The sequence below is a fragment of the Pelodiscus sinensis genome, chromosome 15 (genome assembly GCF_049634645.1).
Source record: "Pelodiscus sinensis isolate JC-2024 chromosome 15, ASM4963464v1, whole genome shotgun sequence".
In the NCBI taxonomy this organism is placed as follows: domain Eukaryota; kingdom Metazoa; phylum Chordata; order Testudines; family Trionychidae; genus Pelodiscus; species Pelodiscus sinensis.
In genome coordinates, this window is record NC_134725.1 from 25,403,722 (window position 1) to 25,420,291 (window position 16,570).

Genomic DNA, 16,570 nt, shown 5'->3' on the forward strand with positions numbered 1-16,570 from the left:
ACCCTCTATCTCTCCAGTACAATGAATCATTTATTTAGGTCAGGGATATTTGTATAAAGAGAATCGAAAGCAAACCCCCTCAAAGAATATTGATTTCCCTCAGCCCACAAATTAAATCAATTAACATTCTAATACCACTCAAGGGAAAAAAAACCATTGGTACTATGCCTTTTACAACAGGTTAGCCGTGATTTAGTTGCAATGGGAATGGAAATTTATTCCTATTGTATGCTTGGCTGTATGTACATTATCAGCAGTAAGATGACACCCAGGTGACGCCAATGGCATTTAAATGCACTTTTATTTTAGCAGGAGACCTAATGGGCAGTTTAGTAATTGGTTTAGGTTGTATGATTTAGGTTGTATAACAATCAGGGGTGTTGCGCTCCTTGAAATTGTGCACCTGACTGTTGCAGAAATCATGTCAATATTATTTTGTTGATTGCTTTTTGGTGCATATTGCAAGGATTCTCTTTTTCTTTCCTTTGGATTGGGAAAAAAATAATAAGGGTTGTCCATCATAAGCTCTGAATGCTTTGGCAATTATTTACAAATACAAACACTCCAAAATGCAAATTCTAACACCAGCACATGAGCTTGCACTTGGTTATTCAGGATTTAACAGTGGTAATGTTAGTGTTTCTCTCCAGGTGGTGAACTTCACATTTAACCAGTTAGCCAATTACATGGGATTTTACATCCCTACATCTAACCTATAGAGGACTATTAGTGGATCACCATAGTAATCTCTAATGGGTCATCAATTCTTCTATTTTCAACAAGTCTATTTACAGTAAAACTCCAATAGTCCGGCATCCAATAGTCCGGCACTCCTGATAGTCCGGCATCAAAATGGCAAGAGCCTAGTGAGTGAACTTCGGCAAAAAATGAGTCACATGGTAACGGAGGCAGCAGCTGAACTGAGCAAAAAGGGTAAAAAAAAAAAGGCTTAAAAAAACTAAAACATTACAGTATACTGTATATAGTATGTACAATAAAAAGGGTTAAGAACACTTTATATACAGTATATTGTGTGTGTGTGTGTGTGTATGTATATGTATGTGTATATATATAACACCAGCTAATAGTACCTCCTGATAGTCTGGCATATTTGATAATCCAGCACCACCTAGGTCCCATAGGTTCCGGATTATCAGACGTCTACTGTACTTTCTTTTATCAAGACATTGCTAGTCATGGTAGTGAAACTTTAGGATTTCCTTTTCATAGGCAAAATCCAAATGTATAGATGTTAGAAAGGGAAAAGACCTATTAGGTTACCTAATCCATCTCCTTGCCGATGCAGAGTTGTTCTCTGCTGTACAGTGTAATTGTGTGTTTATGGAATTTAAATGCACATATTTAGTTGTTAAGGTTGTCTTAGGAGACTTCCTTTTGATGAAAGTGGTTGAATTTAGATCAGTCTTCAGTTTGACAAATGGGAGTCTCCTAAGTGTCATGTATTTATAGATTAGTGAGTGGGATGTCATGCATACACATCTGAAACTGTGACAGATTGCAAGAGCCAGCAACAGTACTCACAATGTGGCTTACTCACAGGACTCTCCTATGTGAGTGATGACTGCCTGAGTTAATAAGCAATGCACAGAGACACCTGCTGATAACTCTGACAGAAGTCCAAACAAGCAAAGCAAATATTTTTCCATTGTATTTTAATTTACACTTAAATATGCCAAATAAATGTGGTTATATTTCAGACATGTAAATTGCCTGTATGTAAGCCAGAGCCTTCTATTAATAGAAAAATCAAAGCATGGACAATGTCAATACAGGGTTTTCCATTAATGTGCCCAGTCATCAGTGAGAGTCTAGTGGAATCTCCTTAGACATTCTATTCTTGTCCTATTTAGGGAGGCTGCCAGTGCAATGGTCCATTGCAATGCTGTGGTAAAGGTGAGGTTTTAAAACATGAACTCTTGTTCTCTAGCAATGATGCTCCAACTCTTCTTAAATCTGCATTAAACTTTTATTTAATTTCCCCAACAAGTAAATGACCAGTCTAGGATTTTACCCCATAGTTTTGAAAAGAAAAGATTCCTGACTACAAAACAAAGGTTCATATTCTGTAGAAACTAGGGAATTAAAAACAAAAATACAAAAGCAGTAATAGTGTAACCGATCAAAATTCTGTTACACAGTTAAATGTTTCATTGGGTTGTAAGCGTAAGGAGGGAAGAGTCCTTCCAACCCCAGGTCCTTCTTGGATGTTGGCCCAGTGTCATCAACATGGTCCCAGAAGCTGGCCCAGCGCCACAAACTTTTGTCCATCGGTGGGCTCCTGGCAATCAGTCCCACCACCACAGGCTCTCAGCAGCTAGTTCAACTGATGTTGGGATCCTGGGAGCCAAGTTTAACTGTTAACAGAAACTGATAAGTGCCAGCTTATTGGTTAAACAGTTGAATTGTTACACTCTTACATCCCTAGCAGAAACCTGGAGGAAATTATTTTCCTATCAGACAGCATAGAAAAAATGCTTCAAGCCCCCCAGTCAGGAGAGTATTTCCAATTTGGGAAAGTACAATGCATGAGCTGGAGTGCATTCCTGAACGCCGAGCCTAGGGAACACCTACAGTCCAAAGAGAAACCTGTGGTATGAATCTCAGAGTCTGAGTTAATTGTCTTGGGCTGGTGGGGCTCAGGCTGCTGGGCTAAAAATAACAGTGTACATATTAGAGCTTGGGCAGGCACCTGATCTCTGAGACCCTCACTCCTTACTGGGTTTAGGAGCCCGAATGTTTGTGTCTGCTGCTATTTTTACCCAACAGCACAAGTCCTGAAGCCCAAGCTCTGAATCAGTTGAGCTTGGCTCTGAGACTCAGCTAGCTCTGTGGTTTTTCTTTGCAATTTAGACTATACTCATAGTCACTGTTCTTTTCTTAAGTTAGTAGCCGCCTTCAAGGTGCTTCTATGGCTACCTGCTTTACTTGAAGTTTCCCCTTTGCAGTGGTGAATAGCTTCTCAGGAGGTAACAAAGAACAGTTAAGGATGCACAGAGCCTTTCTGTCCATAGGATGGAGTGGGACAGCCGCTCCTGGCCCTGCAGTTTAGGTGGCTGCACTTTAGGGGGGAGATCTTGCTGGGGGGGTCAGTGCAAGCAGTAAGGGTTGGACATGTGTCTGCTGGCCTTCCCAGGCTGGGCATTTACTATTATTTTAAAATTTGTATTTGTTTATTTGATTTTGCATGCAGCCCTCCTGGGCTTAGGCTGCTCATTCTTGGCAGCAGGTGACCCGGCCTCACTGCTCAAAGAGGAGTCTCCTGCTGGCTACCATAAGGTCCCAGTACTCCCCATGATTCCATCCACTAGTGTCTCTCCAGCAGCCTACCCAGGACAGACTGACCCTTCCCCTGCCCTTCCAGGCTTCTCCCTTAGAAGGACAGATGGACCACATTGAAGGGACCAGGCCCCTGTGCAATGGGGCTCTCATAGTATACATGAGTGCCAACCAGGCTACATCTGTGTCCTTTACCTGTCACCCACCAATCAGCACTTGTGTCCCCACAAGTATCCTACACCTTTCCTTCCCACTGCCCTTTCTCTTAGCACTGGGAGGAGGTGGTGGGGTCCATGCTATGAGAGGGGACAGCTTCTGTCACCCTCTGACTTAGTCTTCCTTGCCTTTTCAGCTTTTCAGAGCAGGCTCCAGATATGGGTTTCCCCACCCCCTCGTACCAGCTCCATCACCCCTACCAGGACTGTCAAATTACAGGAAAACAGCTGCAGGCTTCCACTGACTGCCACCATTTCCCGAGCTTTAAAACTCAACCTTTCTAAGTGCTTTAAAATCCAAATGGGGTTGAAGATTCACTAATGATGCAAATTTGGGATCATTTGATTAAGGGACCCCTTCCCCTCCCCACCCCCCCCAAGTTACAGGCTGCCCCTTGAAATCTGTTCCCTTCTCTGTAATATAGAGAGTGAGATTCTAAATGCCTGGATGAATCATATACAGACCTCATTGTCTTCCTTGAGACAGATGGTGTAACCATCGTCAGTAACCATAACTAAGGATAAGTCAATCTGAGACCATTAGACAAAAGGAGTTTTGGAATACATGCCTGCTGGTGGGTGCCACAATTTGTGAGTCATGGGTGATGATGGGTTAGGAAGAGGCAGGTGTTAGTAGTGGGTGATTCGATCATTAGAAACATAGATAGTTGGGTTTGTGATGACCGGGAGAACCGTATGGTCACTTGCCTGCCTGCTGCAAAGTTTGCAGACCTCTCGAGGCATCTAGATAGACTTGTGTAGTGCTGGGGCAGAGCCGGTGGTCGTGGTACATGTAGATACCAATGACATAGGGAAGGGTAGGAGAGATGTCCTGGACGCCAAATTTAGGTTGCTAGGAAAGAGACTGAAATCCAGGATCTCTATTGTGGCATTCTTGGAAATGCTTCCAGTTCTACGCACAGGGCCAGGTAGGCAGGCAGAGCTTCAGAGTCTCAATGCATAGATGAGGTAATGTTGTAAAGAAGAGGGGTTTAGATTTATTAGGAACTGGGGACACTTTTGGGAGAGGGGGAGTCTAAACAGGAAGGATGGGCTCCACCTAAACCAGGCTGGAATCAGACTGCTGGCACTAAACATTAAAAAGGCCGTAGAGCAGTTTTTAAACTAAGAGATGGGGGAAAGCAGATTGATGCGGAGAAGCACATAAATTGGATGGAGACTCTCTTAGAGGAGAATCTGTTGATAGAGATTCTCTAAGCAGTAGTCAGAGAGGAGGGGAAAGGACAAACCATGGACTAGAGCAGAGAAACAACTGCATATAAAGAAATCCAATGTATCAAGGAAAGGCAGACAAACAGTGGCAAATTTTTAAAGTGCTTCTTCACAAATGCTAGGAGTCTGACTAATAAGATGGGTGAAGTAGTGTCTAGTATTAAAGGAGGAAATTGACATAATAGGCATCACTGAAACCTGGTGGAATGAGGAAAATCTGTGGGACACAATCATAGCAGGATATAAAATATATTGGAAGGATAGAGCAGGCTGTGTGGGTGGCGAAGTAGCACTGTATGTGAAAGATAACTTAGAATCAAATGAAATAGAATTATTAAATGAATCAACATGTTCAATAGAATCACTATGGATAGTAATTCCATAATATTCCAATAATAAGAATTTAGCAGTAGGGATATATTATTGACTACGGGTATGTCTACACTACAAAGTTAATTCGAACTAACGTCTGTTCGAACAGACGTTAGTTCGAATTAACTTTCATAGGCGCTACACAGGCAAACCGCTAGTTCAAACTTAATTCGAACTAGTGGTGCGCTTAATTCGAACTAGGTAAACCTCATTCTATGAGGACTAATGCCTAGTTCGAATTAACTAGTTCGAATTAAGGGCTGTGTAGCCACTTAATTCGAACTAGTGGGAGGCTAGCCCTCCCCAGCTTTCCCTAGTGGCCACTCTGGCCAACACCAGGGAAACTCTTTTGCCCCCCCCTCCCGGCCCCGGGGCCCTTTAAAGGGGCACAGTCTGGCTACGGTGCCCGTGCCAGGTGCAAGCCTGCCAGCACCCACCCAGCAGACCCTGCACCTGGCACGGCTCGAGCCAGCCACCCGCTGCCACCCAGCCCTCCGCCTCTTCCCAGGACCAGGCTGGCGGCTCCCGGGAGCCTGCCCAGGTCCGCAAGAGGCGGGCGCCCGCCTGGTCTAGTGCAGACATCGTGGACCTCATCCATGACCTCTGCACTAGGCACAGGAAAGTGGCCGGCTAGGGCAGGATAGCTGCCAGCCTGGCCACCCAGGAGCAGGTTGGCATGAAAATCAGGGTGGTCCAGTGAGACCCCCGACCCTGAGCCCTGAGCTTAGAATGTATGTACTGTCAGACCAAAGGTCCATCTAGCCCAGTAGCCTGTCTGCCAACAGCGGCCAACGGTAGGTACCCTGGAGGGGATCGACCAAAGACAATGACCAAGGCATTTGTCTCGTGCCATCCATCTTCAGCCTTCCACAAACAGAGGCCAGGGACACCATTACTACCCCCTGGCTAATACCACTCCATGGATCCAACCTCCATCACTTGATCTCACTTCTCTTTAAACTCTGTTCTAGTTCTAGCCTTCACAGCCTCCTGCAGCAAGGAGTTCTACAAGTTGACTATTTGCTTTGTGAGGAAGAACTTTCTGTTGTTAGTTTGAAGCCTGCTACCCATTCCTTTCCTTTGGTGTCCTTAAGTCCTTCTATTATGGGAACTAATGAAGAACTTTTCTTTATGCACCCTGTCCACACCACTCATGCTTTTATAGACCTCTATCATATCCCCCCTCAGTCTCCTCTTTTCTAAGCTGAGAAGTCCCAGTCTCTTTAGCCTCTCTTCATATGGGACCTGTTCCAAACCCCTGATCATTTTAGTTGCCCTCCTCTCTCCCACCCTCTCTCTTCCCCTCTCCCACCTTCTTTTCCCAGTCTCCCCGAGTTTTGTTCAATAAAGAGTTTCTATTTTTGAACACGTGTCCTTTATTTTGTACATCAGGAAGGGGGGCTAGAGAGGGGTAAGTGGAAGGAGGTGAGGGAGGAATGGGGTACGAGCCCCTGATGGGGAGGACTGGGCTGGCTCCGCAGGCTCCTTGGGGTGGAAACTCTCCTGAAGCCCCTTGATTGACCCTCCCCTCCGGGTGGCAGCCTGCGGCAAGTGCAGCCGGGCTGATGGCCGAGTGCTGTGATGTGCCGAGTGTGGGCACTCAGGGCACTCCAAGCCAGGACTGCTTTGCAAGCGGGGAACCCCTGAGAACTGTCTGTCCGGGGTGGGGGTCGGGTCCCTTTAAGCACAGCCCTTGGCTAGCCTGAGGCAGCAGCTCCACGCTCTAAGTCCTAACCTAATTCCGTGCCGGCACTGCTTCCGGCCATCCTTAACCTCAATTCAGGGTCCACTTAGTATGGACATGCTAGTTCGAATTAGCAAAACGCTAATTCGAACTAGTTCTTAAGTCTAGATGCGCTAATTCAAATTAGCTTAGTTCGAATTAACTAATTCGAACTAAATTAGTTCGAATTAGTGCTGTATTTTAGACATACCCTACCTGAACAGGATAACATTACTGACATTGAAATGCTGAGGGAGATTAGAGAGGCTACCAAAATAATTAAAATCCCCCATTATTAGAAAGATATTTATCCCCATATTGACTGGATACATGTCATCTCAGGAAGAGAAGCAGAGATAAAATTTCTCAATGGCTTAAATGACTGCTTCTTGAAGCAGCTGGTACAGGAACCCACAAGGGGAGGGGAAATTCTCGATTTAGTCCTGAGTGGAGTGCAGGATCCGGTCCAGGAGATAAACATTACAGGGCCGCTTGGGAATAATGACCATAATATAACAACATTTAACATTCTAGTGGTGGGAAGAACACCTTAGCTATCCAGCACTCTGGCATTTAATTTCAAAAAGGGGAATTACACAAAAATGAGGAGGATAGTTAAATAGAATTTAAAAGGCACGGTGACTAGAGCCAAATCCCTGCAAGCTGCATGGAAACTTTTTAAAGACACCATAATAGAGGCCCAACTTAAATGAATGCCACAAATTAAAAAATATAATAAGAGACCTAAAAAAGAGTCACCGTGGCATAACCACCAAGTAAAAGAAGCAGTGAGGGACAAAAAGGCATCTTTTAAGAAGTAGAAGTCCAATCCTAGTGAGATAAATAGAAAGGAACATAAACATTGTCAAATTAAGTGTAAAAATATAATAAGAAAAGCAAAAAATGGTTTTGAGGCACAGCTAGCCAAAAACTCAAAAAGAAATAGCAAAATGTTTTTTAAGTATATTAGAAGCAGGAAGCCTGCTTAAAAAAAACCAGTGGGTCCCCTAGATTAACGAGATACAAAAGGAGCAATCAAGGACGATAGAGCCATTGCGGAGAAACTAAATGATTTCTTTGCTTCAGTCTTCAAGGCTGAAGATATTAGGGAGATTCCCAAATCTGCACCGTCCTTTGTGGGTGATGAATCTGAGGAACTGTCCTGGACTGAAGTGACATTAGAGGAGGTTTTGGAACAAATAGAAAAACTTAATGTTAACAAATCACCGGGACCAGATGGCATTCATCCAAGGGTTCTAAAAGAACTTAAATGGGAAATTGCTGAACTGTTATCTGTAGTTTGTAACCTATCCTTTAAATTGGCTTCCATGCCTAATCACTGGAAGATAGCTAATGTGACACTAATATTTAAAAAGGGCTCTAGAGGCAATCCTGGCAATTACAGACCGGAAAGTCTAACTTCAGTACCAGGCAAATTAGTCAAAACAATAGTAAAGAATAAAATTGCCAGGCACGTAGAAGAACGTAATTTATTGGACAAAAGTCAACATGGTTTCTGTAAAGGGAAATAATGTCTTATTAATCTATTCGAGTTCTTTGAAGGGGTTAACAAACATGCGGACAAGGCGGATCCAGTAGATATAGTATACTTAGATTTTAAGAAAGCCTTTGACAAGGTCTCTCACCAAAGGCTCTTGTGGAAACCACATTGTCATGGGATAAGAGGAGAGGTCCTTTCATGGATTGAGAACTGGTTAAAAGACAGGAAACAAAGGGTAGGAATAAATGGTAAATTTTCAGAATGGAGAGGGGTAGCTAGTAGTATCCCCCAAGGATCAGTCCTGGGACCAATCTTGTTCAACTTATTCATAAATGATTTGGAGAAAGGGGTAAGCAGTGAGGTGGTAAAGTTTGTGGATGATACTAAACTGTTTAAGATAGTCAAGACAGAAGGGACTCCAAGAATCACCAAACTGAGTGATTGGGCAACAAAATAGCAAATGAAATTTCATGTGGATAAGTGTAAAGTAATGAACATTGGAAAAAATAACCTCGACTATATGTACAGTATGATGGGGGCTAATTTGGCTACGACAAATCAGGAAAGAGATCTCGGAGGTATAGTGGATAGTTCTCTGAAAACTTCCACCCAGTGTGCAGTGGCAGCTAAAAAGGCAAATAGGATGTTAGGAATTATTAAGAAAGGGATAGAATATAAAACAGACTATCTTACTACCCCTGTATAAAACTATAGTATGCGCACATCTTGAATACTGTGTACAGATGTGGTCTTCTCACCTCAAAAAAGATATTTTGGCCTTAGAAAGGGTTCCGAAAAGGGCAACTAAAATGATTAGGGGTTTGGAACGGGTCCCCTATGAGGAGAGGTTAAAGCGACTGGGGCTTTTCAGTTTAGAAAAGAGGAGACTGAGGGGGGATATGATAGAGGTATATAAAATCACCAGTGGTGTGGAGAGAGTGAATAAAGAAAAGTTATTTATTAGTTCCCATAATAGAAGAACTAGAAGAAATGAAGTTAATGGGTAGCAGGTTAAAAACTAATAAAAGAAAGTTCTTCACACAGGGTGTAGTCAACCTGTGGAACTCCCTGCCAGAGGAGGCCGTGAAGGCTAGGACTATAACAGAATTTAAAGAGAAGCTAGATAATTTCATGGTCCATAAAAGGCTATTAGCCAGGGGATAGAAATGGCGTCCCTGGCCTCTGTTTGTCAGAGGCTGGAGAAGGATGGCAGGAGACAAATCGCTTGATCATTGTCTTCGGTCCACCCCCTCCGGGGCACCTGGTGCTGGCCACTATCGGCAGACAGGCTACTGGGCTAGATGGACCTTTGGTTTGACCCAGTATGGCCATTCTTATGTTCTTATGATAGTTTGACCTTGATGAGAATGTCTTTGTGTGGAAAGGGGCGAATTAGGCATGTGAATGCTTCCTGGGCAAGAAATAGTGTTGGAGTTGGAGAGGGGATACACCAGGAGGCAGATGTGTTCTGTACTTCAGTCTGCAGGTCTCTGCTCTAGAGTTCTGGAGTGGTAGACTGGGGGGTTTCTGTGCTGGGGGAGGAAGGCAGGAATTAATTATACTGGGAAGGAGGATCACTGCTAGTTCCTGTTATGGGCAACAAGGAAATCTGCAGATTGATGCAGATTGATCAGTAGAGCCCTGTGAAGATTAAAGCATCTGTATCCACAAAAATGAGCTGTGAATATCCACATCAACATCTGCAGATGTATGTACTTGTGGATGTAAGCAAATATCTGCATATTTGTAGGACTCTAGATACAAAATTTGTATCCGCTTCCATATCCTCAAAAATGAGCTGTGGATAACCGCATCGCAGATATAAAGCAGATACCTGCAGTTTTGCAGAGCTCTGTGGATCAGGGCCTACTTGTTAGTATAAAAAATGTTCAGGGCCCCACACTCCTCTAGGGACAGCCCTGAATACAGCCCTGTACTGGAAGATCTTATATATAAAATTATTCTTAACTTTGACACGGAGCGAGAAATCAGGCTATGTTCTTCTGTATGCCAGCAGGAAGAGTGCTAATCTTACTTAAGATTTCATTATTTGTTGAGTTTTCTTATTAAATTATATTTTGGAGTCTTAAAATTGAGCTGGGTGTGATACAATTTCAACAGCCATTAGTCTAAGCCAGAGACATCTTATGTAAAGTTTTGCCAATCCTTTAGGAGAGTTAGGAAATAGTTGCAGTCTAGCTATGTTCCTTCTTGCAACTGCATAGTGCTTAGTTGCAATAACATATTGCAAATAGTTGCATGTATTATTAAACAAGCCCTACTATGGCATTATTATAGGATTACCCAAATATTCAGAGATCAAGATTCAGTGAAGTCTGGAATGTCTTCAGAATTGAAGTTGCTGTTGGAAATTGAGTTGCTACAGACGAAAACCCTGAGTTTCCTCTCACTCTGAATGTATGCATCTTCAGAAACATGCCAGCCTTGGTTATGTTCCCTACATTTGAAAAGCCTTGAAGTCCAAATATCCTTAGTGTACTGCAGAAAGGATGTTGTTTACCATGGCTAGGTTGCAAAGCAGAGGCTGCTTTTAATGTGCCAACCTTGTACTGGGAACAAAGAACAGAAAGACGATGATGGTTATTTTTATAATGGCATATTGTGAATGCAGATTTTCTGAGAATAGGTTATTTTTTGTTCACTACTGCTATTAAAGAAGACTGATGCTAGAGGTAACTCTTTTGGATTATCTGATTAATTTTCTCTGGAACTTGTTGAATAAAGCCAGAGGGGATGTAAAATGTAATTTTAAAATGTAATTGTATAACCGCTAAAAATCCTAGCGGATACACAGTTATATGCACTGTGGGCTCTTAAATAAGCTTTATTCTGCAGAGCCCACACCAAAGTCTCTCCAGGACATCTGCTGGCCGTGTGCCCAGGGAGCCAGCATGTTAGGGTTGCCAGATGGTTTCAACAAAAATACTGGACACAATTCACATAACATCACGATTTACATTACATCTTATTTAGAAAATAACAGACATTTATATTTTCTTGTTTATATTTTCTCAATTAGTTTCCTGAACAGAAAGCTCAAATGCTGGACTGTCCAGTACAAATCCGGACACCTGGCAACCCTACAGCGTGTAACTTGAAGCAGGGAGGCCAGAGAAGCCCATGCCTGCATTGGGCCCCACAGGGCTGGAATAGCCCCCTGCCTGGGGTGGGTAGGGAGCTGCTGAAGCCCCTACCAGTTAACTGGAACTGATGAGCCTCACCCATTAAGGGTGAGGTTTATCGATTAACCATTTAACCATTTTGGTCCTGCCATGAGGGCAGGGGACTGGACTCGATGACGTCTTGAGGTCCCTTCCAGTCTATGATTCTAAGATTTACATCCCTAAAAGCCAGTAAATAATGTTCTTGAATTTTGTGGGGGGGTTCCCCCAAATTGCATTTTTCCTAATTATTGGCTCATTTTGAAAAGCTGGATGAATAGCTGGGTTTGCCATTGGTGCCAGCCTTGAAGCTTTGATTCATTTCCCAATTACACTCCCAGTGCTGAACATTTTTCCATACTGCTCCTTATGAATGAAATAGCTGTCTTCTGTGTCTCTACTTTAAGGCCTGGATCTGGAACTTACGAATAATTCACCAATACTGGTAGTTCTGGTCACATCAACATTTGCATAAATATAATTTTGCATTGATTTCAGTGGGCATTACTTGCATGAATTAAGGTATTGACATGTCTGAGTGTTTGCAGGATTGACTCTTAGAAACATGGTAAAAACCCATTTTGATAGGCACTGCAGCTCCCTAGATGGCCAAGTGGTTATTTGTGACAGAGAAGGTCCCAAGATTTCTGGTGTCCATTGTGTGAATAATAGATTAAGCTGTCTAATAGTGGAAATATAACTTTGTTAGATTGAATCTCTCTAGTCTAGCACTCTCAGGACCTGACCGGTGCCAAAGCAGAGAATTTACTGAATCACGGGATGTCAATATTTTCTAGCAGCACGGGCCTGTACACAGGAATTTCTCTCTGTGCGTTTGGCGGGAGGGTGGGGGGAGGGGTTCTGTAAATGTGAACTGCAAGGGTCCCATGCACCACCCATGGTTCCCCAAGTAAGTGTGCTCTGGCAGGCTGGGGGAAGGCAGAAATGGCACATTTCCTAAGCTTCGCTCCCCAATGCTCCAGCAGGCGAGGGGAAGGCTGGGAATGATTTCCTCCCATCCCACAAGAGCAAGATCCAGCCTCGCTCCCAGCCCCAGCCATCCCCCAGCCGGCCAGAGCACGCTTACTGAGGGAGCATGCGGGGGGGAGGAGGTACATTCATATCTTTTACCCTGCATATGGGCTGTAGCATTACCAACACTTCTACTGCTTACTGGACTCTTAGAAGACATTTAGGGGTAAATTACAGCTAAATAGCAGCACAGAACACTGAGAGCCAGGACTAGTGGCTATAAACAGCCTTTATGGGACCATGGGAAACTTGGCCACGCTCATGATAAATGGACATCCCACTAACTAAAATCATGTTGGACCATGGATATTGTCAGACCAGATTGTGCCAGAGTAGCGAGTTTCCACTTGTACTAATCATAGCTTCCATTTTATGCAGTTGTCTCTACTAGTCTGTGTTGAACTTGATTGCTTTTTACATTACTTAATGATGTTGCTGTTCTTTGTCCAACTAAAGCAGGTTTTCACTGAGGATGTGTCTAGACTATAGGGCTTTTTCGAAAAAAGTGGCCTTTTTTCAAAAAAACTTCCCCTGTGTCTAGACTGCTGCCGCGTTCTTTCGAAAGTAAATCGAAAGAACGCGGCAGTTTTTTCGACTGTGGAAAACCTCATTTTATGAGGAAGAACACCTTTTTTCAAAAGTACTCTTTCGAAAAAAAGTGCTGTGTAATGCAAACTGGTTTTTTCGAAAGAGAGCATCCAGACTGCCTGGGCGCTCTCTTTCAAAAAAAGTGGCTTGCTTTTTCAAAAGTACTGGTTGTAGTCTAAAGGCTCTTTTTTGAAAGAGGCTTTTTCAAAAGTATGTTTCAAAAAAGCATCTCTTGAAAGAGGCTTGCCGTTTAGCTGTAGCCTCTGTGAGATAAAAATGGTGGATTTCATTTCAGGTTCTTTACAAAGACATTTCTCCAGTGTACACAAGAGCCCATGAAGTTCTGGTTGCTTTAAAATGTAGTTATGGCAATTTGTTTAGTGACTGAGAAGTTACCTTTTCTCATAACACAAAATTCATCTATAAAATAAAAATATAACATTTTTTCCAGAATTCCTAGCAGTTTGTGAGCTTTTATTACTTCAGACCAAAGTGCCCCACAGAGTATATTTTCATGATTCGTTTTAATCTGAAAAATACAGATGGAGTCTTTTTAAATGCAGTTTTATGGAAAGATAATCTGGCTGGCGGTGATTTGAACTATACTTCTGTATAAATTTAGTTCCTGCACTAGTCTGATTGTAATTTCTACAAGGTCAAATTGAGTGTGTTCACCCTGTAGCAAATCATACAGTCAAAATTGCTCGTATGTGGTACCTGAGATAGAAACCAGAATCTCTGGCTCCACAAAGGCATCTTCTATGGCTAAAGAGCTCGCTTCACTGACAGTAGACGATAAGGCCCTTATCCACAACTAAGGAAGACATAGTCTATCCTTTTTTGGAATGCCAGAATGTTGCAACCAATGTTCCAATGTCAGACTCACTGCTATAGCACTGTAAATGAATGTGAGCTGTTAAGAAATCTGACTAGGCAGAACTTAAAGCCCTGATCCTGTGAAACATGAGCATCTAAGTTTATTCATTTGAACGTCTCCTTGAACTCGGTTATGTTCACACATGTAAAGTTACTTAGATAACCCAAATTATCTAAGGGTTTGCAGCCCTGGGGACTTGAGCAACCTCAGCAAACTAAGTATCAGCGGGGTAGACATGTTAGTCTGGATCTGCAAAAGCAACAAGGAGTCCTGTGGCACCTTATAGACTAACAGGTGGATTGAAGCATAAGTTTTCGTGGGCAAAGACCCACTTTGTCAGGTGTATGTCATGACATGCATCTGATGAAGTGGGTGTTTCCCCACAAAAGCTTATGCTCCAATACATCTGTTAGTCCATAAGGTGCCACAGGACTCCCTGTTGCGCAGCAAACGAAGGATGTTAAGGACTAGTCAACTATCTGATAAGCAAATGCTTATCAGACAGAGGCAGCAAAGTGGGCGGGGGGAAGAGAGAGTACTTCAAAGTATCAGCACCACACAGAGCCCATACCCGGGCTATGTGTGGCGCTGCCACTTTGAAACGCTGTGGTGGCATTTCAAGGGGCAGCACCGCACTGCTGATCCCAGGCTCGGTGCGGCACTGCCATTTCTGCCTACATGGGGAAGTTGAAATGTTTCCTGCTGGAACCAAAGTCATAGGAAGGTAATTAATGCAAATTCCTAGGCAGGTAATAAGTCTGGAGAAGTCTTTTCCCTTGGGAGAAATTTCAGAGATTAATTTGATTTGATTAAAGAGGCCTGATGAACAAAGGCCTGAAAAATAAAGTGACCACAATAACATAGGGAATGAGATCATATTATCAGATGAGATTCAAGAACTCTTGTGAAAATGTGACCAAGAAAGGCCAGACCCTGCAAAACAGCAGGCCTGGCCCTTAGGCAAGGTGTGCAAGGTGGTTGCCCGTGCATTCATGACCCTGTGCTGCCCAGCTCCGAACCCCACCGACCTGGCCCCTCACTCAGGACACTGTACTGCCTTGCTATCGGCCTCGCCCAGCTGGCTCAGCCACACTGCCTTGGGCCCTGCACACTGTTTGGCAAGGCCTGCAAAACAGGGTGACCAGAATAGCAGGAGTGAAAAATCAGGACACGGTGGTGACTAACAGACATCGGGGCAAAGTGGGGGGAGGACATGTGACCTCCTAATGCCATAGAGAGAAGGTACAAGGGGCCAGCAGCTGCTGGGGCCAGAGCCTCTGAGAAACCTGGGGGACTAGTGGGAGGACCTGAGGCCCACAGCAAGGGTTGGGCCCCCCACACTTACCAGCAGCAGCAGGGGGAAGCAAAACAATATGGCTCCAACCCCCTGAACTCACCAGCTGGAAGCAGAATGACACAGCTGTGAGAGCAGAGCAGGCAGTGGCCACATTGGTCTACTTCCCTGTCCCACACCGCTGCCAGTGAATGCTGGGTGGGGGGCAATGCCTGTTATGGGGTGCAACATTGCTGGGAGGAGGGCTAGGGAGAAAGAGGAGGCAGGGTCTGGGGCTAAGTGGTGTGTTGGTCTAGGGGTCTTGCAGGGAGGAGTCACATTGGGGGGCAGTCATGTGACCAGTGCTTTCCCTTATCTGTGGCTGATGCCCTCCCCCCATGTCCTTCCTCACCAGTTGCCCCTAATAGGCATCAATATAAGGCAAAGCCTCCTTCTCCCCCAACCCCAGAATATTGGGACTATCTCTCTAAAATCAGGACATCTGGTTACCTTACAGTAGAAGGGCCTGAAGTACTTTAATCCTACCAAGATTTGGTACTGTTTGATAAGCTAAGACCCACAATGTGTCAGTTCAATGTTTCTGTTACATTTTCTCTGAAAAGCTTATAAATGAATTGTGCCCTAATTTATGAATGCTGGTTGGTGACTGGTTAACCCTAAGGTCATTGCCCCTTGGGGTATGACTACACTACAGAGTAAACCAAGGCTCAGATACAGGTTTGAGCCCAACCCTTTCCAGCTACGCACACACCTCTGACTCAGGATAGGACTATGATCTAAGGACCCTGTAGGAGTGGAGGGCTCAAATCCAAGTCCAGCTGGGACCAGAGGTTTAACCATATTATTTTTCATTGTAAATGCAGCCCCCGCCTACCTTAGGTCCTTGGAGTCCATGAAAAATATCCAACAATCCTATGGATCCTTTTCCTTTCTTCTCTGTATCCCAAAACTCACCAAAATTTGAGGGAAATGACCTGCTTCTCTCCCCTCCCCTCCCCACTTGGTCCAGCAGTTTGGTGGATCAGTGTTTAAAGCTTCTGTTGTCTTCCGAACACTGAGCTGGAAACACACCTTCAGATTCCCTTTCTGCATTTGCAATGGAAACAAAATGCCGAGTGTGCTGTTTGGTGGTCATGTGAGCACAGACTCTAGTAAATCTCTAGTGCAAGGCTGGCAAAAGAGTGGACTTTAGTAAGAATACCAGGAATGATTATGCACATCAGCAACGAAGCTGGCACCATTGCAAATTTACCATA